The sequence below is a fragment of the Gigantopelta aegis genome, unplaced genomic scaffold, assembly GCF_016097555.1.
Source record: "Gigantopelta aegis isolate Gae_Host unplaced genomic scaffold, Gae_host_genome ctg4404_pilon_pilon:::debris, whole genome shotgun sequence".
In the NCBI taxonomy this organism is placed as follows: domain Eukaryota; kingdom Metazoa; phylum Mollusca; class Gastropoda; order Neomphalida; family Peltospiridae; genus Gigantopelta; species Gigantopelta aegis.
Window position 1 is genome coordinate 23699 of NW_024533846.1, and position 7734 is coordinate 31432.

Consider the following 7734-nt stretch of genomic DNA (forward strand, 5'->3'; position numbering starts at 1 on the left):
TAAGAACATGAAGTCACATTTAGTCACTTTTCTGTGTGTCTCTTTTGTTCTCCTACTGGTCTAGAGACCCAGCTAGAAACAAATGGATAATATATGGACCAATGTCAGTATGTGATATTAACTTTCTCATAGTTTCATTATTATGTAATTAGCTGCTCCTGTGTATAAAAATCTACTTCAATTATTTAATAACTAAATTATGTGATAGTTAATGTCTCATATTATTTGACATTCAAAAGATAGGGAGATGTATCATGTATAATACAAATGTGTGAAAAATCAATAGGCCATTGATAACTTGCAACCTTAGAAATTTTGACCACAAATCCAACCCTCATAAAGAATCAAGATGAAGTCACAACTCCTAATCACTCTTTTGGTGTCTCTCTTTGTTCTTCTAACTGGCTAGAGACCAGCAAGATATGTTAAGAAACCAATGGATAATAAATATATTTACCAATTGCAGTATGTTATATTAGCTTTCTCATATGATCTAAACTATACTGCTTTGTCTGTTAGCTGCTCCTGGTGGACACATGTCTATTAATTCAGTGACAATTATTGGTTCTGTTGGTAATGTAATCAAAGTTGGGCAGAACATCACTGTGATTGTTAAGTATTCATTAGTGAGAAACAATAACAAAGGGATGATGATGTGTATTTGTTACTATAGATGAAGATTTAGATGATGGATCAGTGATTATTACTACGAAAACTATGGGAGTTGATATGCATCTTTGTGCAGCTCTATTATCAGTTGGTATTCAATGTCCAATTCTGAAAAAATCCCAATGGAATTTTTTAATGTCACACAAAACCATCCAAATATGCCTGAAGTATGTACACGAATTAACTGTTAAATAAAATATATTATATTTATTATATCCACAGGACACATATGAGATTAAAGTGACTGCTACTGACCTTAATGATAATCCACTCATATGCTTTCATGTCAATGTTCAAATAAAACATTGAACAGTTAGACATTTGGTGGGCTCTTCAACATGAACTAGTCAACACAAACTAGTTATCATGAATTGTACCTTTTTTTTGCTACTAAAATAATATACTAACTATATCCCATTACTTCAATATCTGTTGACTTTACCTGATATTGTTCATTACCAGCAAAAAAATATGCATATCTCATCATAATTATAGACTTGCTAATATAGCCATACTAGACATTGCTTGCTGTTGTAGCATACTAGATTTAAAAGGTCCCTAATCCCAGTCTTTCTTCAGTGTTGCTACAAATGAAGGCTTTATTGCTAATCTCTTTGTTCATTGAACTTTGCTACAGTCTTAAATGCCTCTACATTGACTACAGATCAAGATCTGGGGCATACTAAGTTGTTAAAGAAAGCTGGAAGCATATGGAGCAATTGCAGTAAGTAAGTGTGACTTGAAATAACTTTGTATTTCTTTAATCAACTCCAGCAAAGTCAACAGATATGGCAATAATTCATAATATGACTGTTACTCCTTATCCGACACAGCTCACACTTGTAACAATAAAAGGGAATATTACTTTCAGTAAGATAATATTTATCATCAGTCTGTTAATAATATTTATTTATAGAGGAAGAAATCACAGGTGGAAATGTTAAAATTGATGTAAAATATGGCGTTGTTCCTTCCTATGAAACAATATCAATTTGTGTGATTTTGCTGAGCAAGCAGGTTTAAATTGCCCTTGGCTGCAAAGGATTATACTTTTATACTTAAGTATGGGGTACCTAACAAATCTCCAGTAAATGACATTTGGAACTTGAGTGGTGTTATTTAATCTCATTTTTTATAGGGTCTCTATACTGTCTATGTTCGTGCAACAGATCAAGATGGCAAAGAAATAGCTTGTGTTACTCTCTATGTTCATTTAAATTATAGAGACCATTTCTTAGTATAACATTAAGTGAAGTAACAGTAATGATACTTTGCTATATGAAACTACATCTAAAGTTTTATTTCAAAATTTCTTCAGACGTATGATACTCTCACATCAGTTAACAATAATCATTGTATTATAATCTCTGGTAGTGTACGTACACTTTTTATATATTGTACATGGTACCATTAAATGGAAACATCTCACTCGGCTGAAGTTATAAGAGTGCACTACTACAAAAACTTAAAATTAAGAGACCACTCTCTTGCTAAGCTATAGGCTAACAATTGAAGGCTTTATTTTAATCTCCTTGGGATTGGTCCTGTTAAAGTCCTAGAAGTTTCCCCAAGGTTGAAGATATACAGAGTAATTGTGATATTCAATAAGTTTTGCATTGGCAAATTATTATGTTCAACTTTAAAGATAGGTAAGGACTCAGATGTGGCAAAAATTAACAGCTTGGACTATGACCGTTACTCTTTATAGCTCATTATAACAGTAAATTGAAATATTACTATTAATATGATGCTTTTTTCCATCTGTAATGATGTTTTGGGTTTGAGTGGCACTTTAAATCTCTTTCTTAGAGGGGTCTCTACACTCATACAAATACATTACTACTTTTCACCTTTAAGTACGATTTTGTGTTTATAAAGACACAAAATTATACATACACACCATATATGGTAATTAATAATAATATTCATACCTATAAGACTTGTGACTAGTGTATGCATTGTGCTGTGCAGTGCAGGCAAAAGTCTAATTTAAAGGATCTAGTCTCTTTTTGCTACATCTTACAACTAACAATGAAAGCTTTATTCTTGATTTCTTTGATGATTGGACTTGTCACAGTCCTAGATGCCTCTCCATTGACAGATCTGAAGCAGCCATGGTCTTCAAGAAGATTGGAGATATTGGAGTGATTGTGTATAATAAACTATATCAATATTTACTAACAAATCATTCTGATATCGATTTTCATAGGAAAGGACTCAGATAATGGGGAAAATTGATAGTCTGACTATTACCCCGATCCTCCAGTAAAAGGTCAAGATATAACAGTTAAAGCTACCTTTACATTAAGTAAGCAACATTATATATTGATTATGAATGATATTTGGCTTCAGCGGAACAAATCACTAGTGGGACAAATTAACTGTCAGCAAAATATGGGATCATTCCTGTGTATGATAGTACTCTAGACTTGTGTGATATTGCTGACCAGGCTGGCTTAAGCTGCCCTTTGGCATCGGGAGACCACAGTCTTGGAAATTACTGGGAATATACCATCTCAAGTCCCATCAGTAATTAATGTTCAGACTTGTCTATTACTTCTTAGTAATTTCTAGGGTCATTACACTGGTAAAGCTAAAGTCACAGATCAAATGGGAATGAAGTTGCTTGTATTGACATTGACTTGCATCTCTAAGTTGAGCGACTGTGTGACAAAGACACCAAGTGAAAGACTTTGCTGTTTATTTCAGTGTGACATTTTATTATTGTTGTTGTATAATTATTCAATATACTACTGCGTGATTGTTTTTATAATTAGTGTGTATTGTATTAATTTAGATTGATTGTTTAGTAGTTGATTTGTAAACATTCAAAGAATGTTACATCATATTTTAAAGTATTAAAAAGTATTGTTTAATGATTACTAGTTATTATTGCACAGTTCATGTAGATATACAAACAACTTCTCAAAAAGGATGTGTGTGTGTAGGGGGATCAATGACAAGTTAAAATAAGCTAGGACTGGTTTTTAACTTGGTTCTTTGGCAGAAAGAGACCATATATTATTAAAATCTCTGAGTATATATACACATGAAAATCTCCTGAACATTAACGTTCAGACTTGACTGATAATTATATGCAACCACTGATATTATCTGCAGGCTATTATAAAGATGGTTTAAAGAGAGAATCAAACTTGGGTTTGTGTTCATATTTAATCTGCACTTTTGAGCAAATCTGCCATGAAAAAGACTTCTATAATATTTCTAATTAATATAGTTGCATACTATATTTTTTGTAATATTGGCTACACTCTTGCTGGGCAATGCATGCTGTCCTTGTAAGTGATGACATCACAGATACTCTAATATATATATGATTTTAGGTGATCTCTCTGACTCTAACACAATTCTCAGAAATATATGGAGTGACTGCAGAAGTTTTATATAAAGTAATACATTCATTCTGAAAACACCAAGTCGGTGGTACCAATTACTCTGTTGTAGCGTCAATGGACATACTAGGGATAATAATAATTCCATATTGTAGGGTTATATCTTTGACTTATAATCACAGACTAATATCTATACTGTTTTGTTTAGACCATCCTACTGATAAACTTAAGCTCAACAAGGCAACCATTCAACCAAATCCCCCACAAAAAGGAAGAACTTGTAACAATCACTATTGACTGTACTTTAAGTAGAAAGTAAATAACTTATAATTTTGCATAGCTGAGGAGTGCTAATTTATATACTCAATTTAGTTGTTAATTATTTATTCATATTAACTATATGCACATACATCTTTTCTATTATGTGGCTACAAAGAAATTACATTTTTAAAGTTAAGTTTAAAATCAGGATTACAATCAGACATTTTGGCATTATAAACATAATAGTATTCCTGTTATATTCTAAACACGTGAACTACTTGTTGTAGACCACAATTTATTTCCCAGAGTAGTTTTACAACATGAGGAAGAGAACAACCTGGAGTAGCACAAGGTATAAGATTAGAATCTTTACCAACGTGCATTTGAGATTCGGTACCAAGAAAATGTGGCATCAAATTTCTTCCGTACATCTTCAATCGACTGCATTACTTCATTGTACTTTGATATATCCAAGTTATAGATTTCACTGGGATCTTCATGAAGATTATAGAGAAGTGGAGGATCATGCATTGTAGAGAATAGTTTTGCTCGACAGACAACATCAGGATAAGTGTTTTATACAGAGACCCACCAGAAGTGTAATAGTGAGCCTGTACTGCATCCAACGAACACATGGTATCCAATATGGGACTATAATTACTAGGGAAGTAGATATAGAGTCCCTATTACTGGGAGCATTGTTGAATAAGATTGAGACATATCTATACCATCAATAAATACATTTTTTTAGGAGCTTGAGCACCAGTCAGTGACAGTTATAGTTGAAATAAGTCAACAGTGCTGCCAATTCAAATGATCTGCCTTTATGGATTTTTCCTGGCCACCATGCTATTGCCGGTTCTCTCATTCACACCGTCCCATGTAGAACCTTTCCCACAACGAAGTAGGCCACCATTACCTCCATTCTGTTGTACGTGAAGAGAAGGTCCACTTATCAGAAGTGAAGAAAATAAATGTGTTGTTCTGTATCCCAGCTTCTTTAATGTATTCATTATCTCACCTACTTGCCAGTCTAATTCACTCAAAGCATCACCAAAATGACCTCTAATACTGTATTAGTAAACATTTTCCCAGCATATGAGGCTTATGAGTATGTGAAAATGCCATATATAAAAAGAATGGATTCTGTTGCCAGCATTGCCTTAATAAACCTGTAGCTGCATTAGAATAACGCTCAGCTAATGTTGTGAACTGGATCGGTTGTTCGATAATGTCAGTGTTTTCAAAAACAGGACAACCAGAGAAGGCACCATTACAAGGGTTTGACAGTGGTGATTACAAGGTGCTTCAGGATAATAGCAAACAGTACAAGGACACCTGTCATTAGAATAAGGTATACCCAAATAATAATCAAAAACCATGAATTTGTAGGAAGAAAGGTTCCATTCTTGCCCACACCTAAATGCCATTTACCAATGATGGCTGATTTGTAACCAACTGATTTATAGCTTCAGGAATGTTGTCTCATTATGGGTAATCCACCTGCATCATTAGGGAAGAGAACACCAGGCCATATTCCAGTTCGAGGAGGATAACGTCCAGTCATCAAAGCGCTCTGGAGGGACTACAAACAGGATTAGCAGAGTAGAACTGGGTCAAAACCAGTCCTTCACTGGACATAGTTATGAGGTTGGTGTAGAGAATAGGTTGGATGGACCATATATCTGTAGGTCACATAACCAAATCATCTGCCAAACAAAATGATATATTAGGTTTGTCTGCAGCATATACAGCTACAACTAAAAAGATGAAAGAACAAAGAATAAGTCATTATGAACGTCCAACCACGCCCTAATTTGCATATTCATAAATTATTTATAGTAAAAATAGTGCCATTTAGGAATACACAATAAAATGTCTATTGAAGAGGTGCCACAAGAGATTCTAATGATCTGTGAGGACTCGTAGTCTGCAGAAGACACACGACATTGAACTGGGATCAGGGCGAGTAATGAAGGAAAAAAAGACGACCACATTGATCACCACTATAATAGAATATAATCCTTTAGCAAATGGTTATCATTCTAAGCTGACCTTGGCAAGATTAAGGCCAATATTCTTTTTCTTGTATATCAAATTAGCAGCTTCTGTGTCCCATAATTTGACAATACCGTCCTTAAAATCAAAGAGACAATAGATGATTCATACAATTCAAGACTCAAACTCATACAAAGCAAGACTCAAACTCATTCTTTAAGAACATGGTTTAAGGTTATAGCCCCACCTTTGAACAAGTGATGACCCATTTGAATCCTTTCCAAAAATGAATATCTTGTAGCCATGTACCACGACCCTGGAAAAAAACCAAGTCTTATATAATGTAGGTATTTCTTGGCTAAACTTTGAGTCCCCCAATATGTTTCAAAACTGTTGATATTCCAAAGTGAAACATGCCGATCATACCCACAACGATGCAAGCAATCGCATCTATTTATACAAGAGTACAATATTAACTTTAATAATTAAATATATAACAGACAGACCATCTGAACTGAAGTCACACCCACTTACAGACCCATCATGACCAGTAAATACTACTGCCCCATTCCTTCTAAATAAAAAGGAAATTTAAAAGCAATCCATATTGTGTACAATAAATTTGCGAGCATCACATGTAATGTATTATTTAAAGTTGAAAATGGTGTCAAAATTTACCGATAAGATCCAGAATGGATATCAAACAGTCGTATTGTCTTATCCCAAGACGATGTACATACATAATGGTTATTGTGAGGAAAAGGTACATGAGCTGACTAACATTTGATATGACCACTGAATCAAAAATAAAAAAGTGTGCATTTTTGGAATTATTATCTTCAATTTGTATACCTGAGTTTTAATAAGTATTTCATCATGCGTAGGGAGTCCCATATTAAGGCAGTTCTATCCATAGAAGTTGTAACATAAGTTTGAATCCATCACTAGATATTTTACAAACAAGTTATAGTGTTACAATGACCTATAGCAGAAATCTCATAATATTAACTATTACCCAAAATTGCGCGTTTTAATTAACCTTAATAACCTAATAAAATGGCTACACGTGGAAGAGGGCGACCTCTGTACAACAAATAAGCCCAGGCAAGTCAAGCCTCTCAGGAGAGACAGATAAAGCCTCCCAAATCACTAGATGATTTATCAGGTTATCTTTGCTCTCTGATGAACATACACCTCTCTAATTATGGAGATATGTTTGCTGATATGTCTTGGATTTGTGCTACAAGATGAAGGGAAGATGAATGCAGCTGTCAATCTCATTTTGACACAACAATCAAATCCCGAGACAATCCTAGGTTTAGGTAGTAAGCTGCCAAAAAGATTGTCACGCCCACTGGACCTAAGCGAACCAAACCAAAGTCATCAAAGAGAACTCATTTCCGCAAATTAATGAACTTTTTCAAACCTGAATACAAGAAAAAAGATGCCCAAA

General features: G+C 34.1%; 1 pseudogene; it reads right to left on the bottom strand.

Moving 5' to 3' along the window:
* Positions 1-5030: 5030 nt before the first annotated feature.
* Positions 5031-5924, bottom strand: LOC121392744 (annotated as a pseudogene).
* Positions 5925-7734: the final 1810 nt, after the last annotated feature.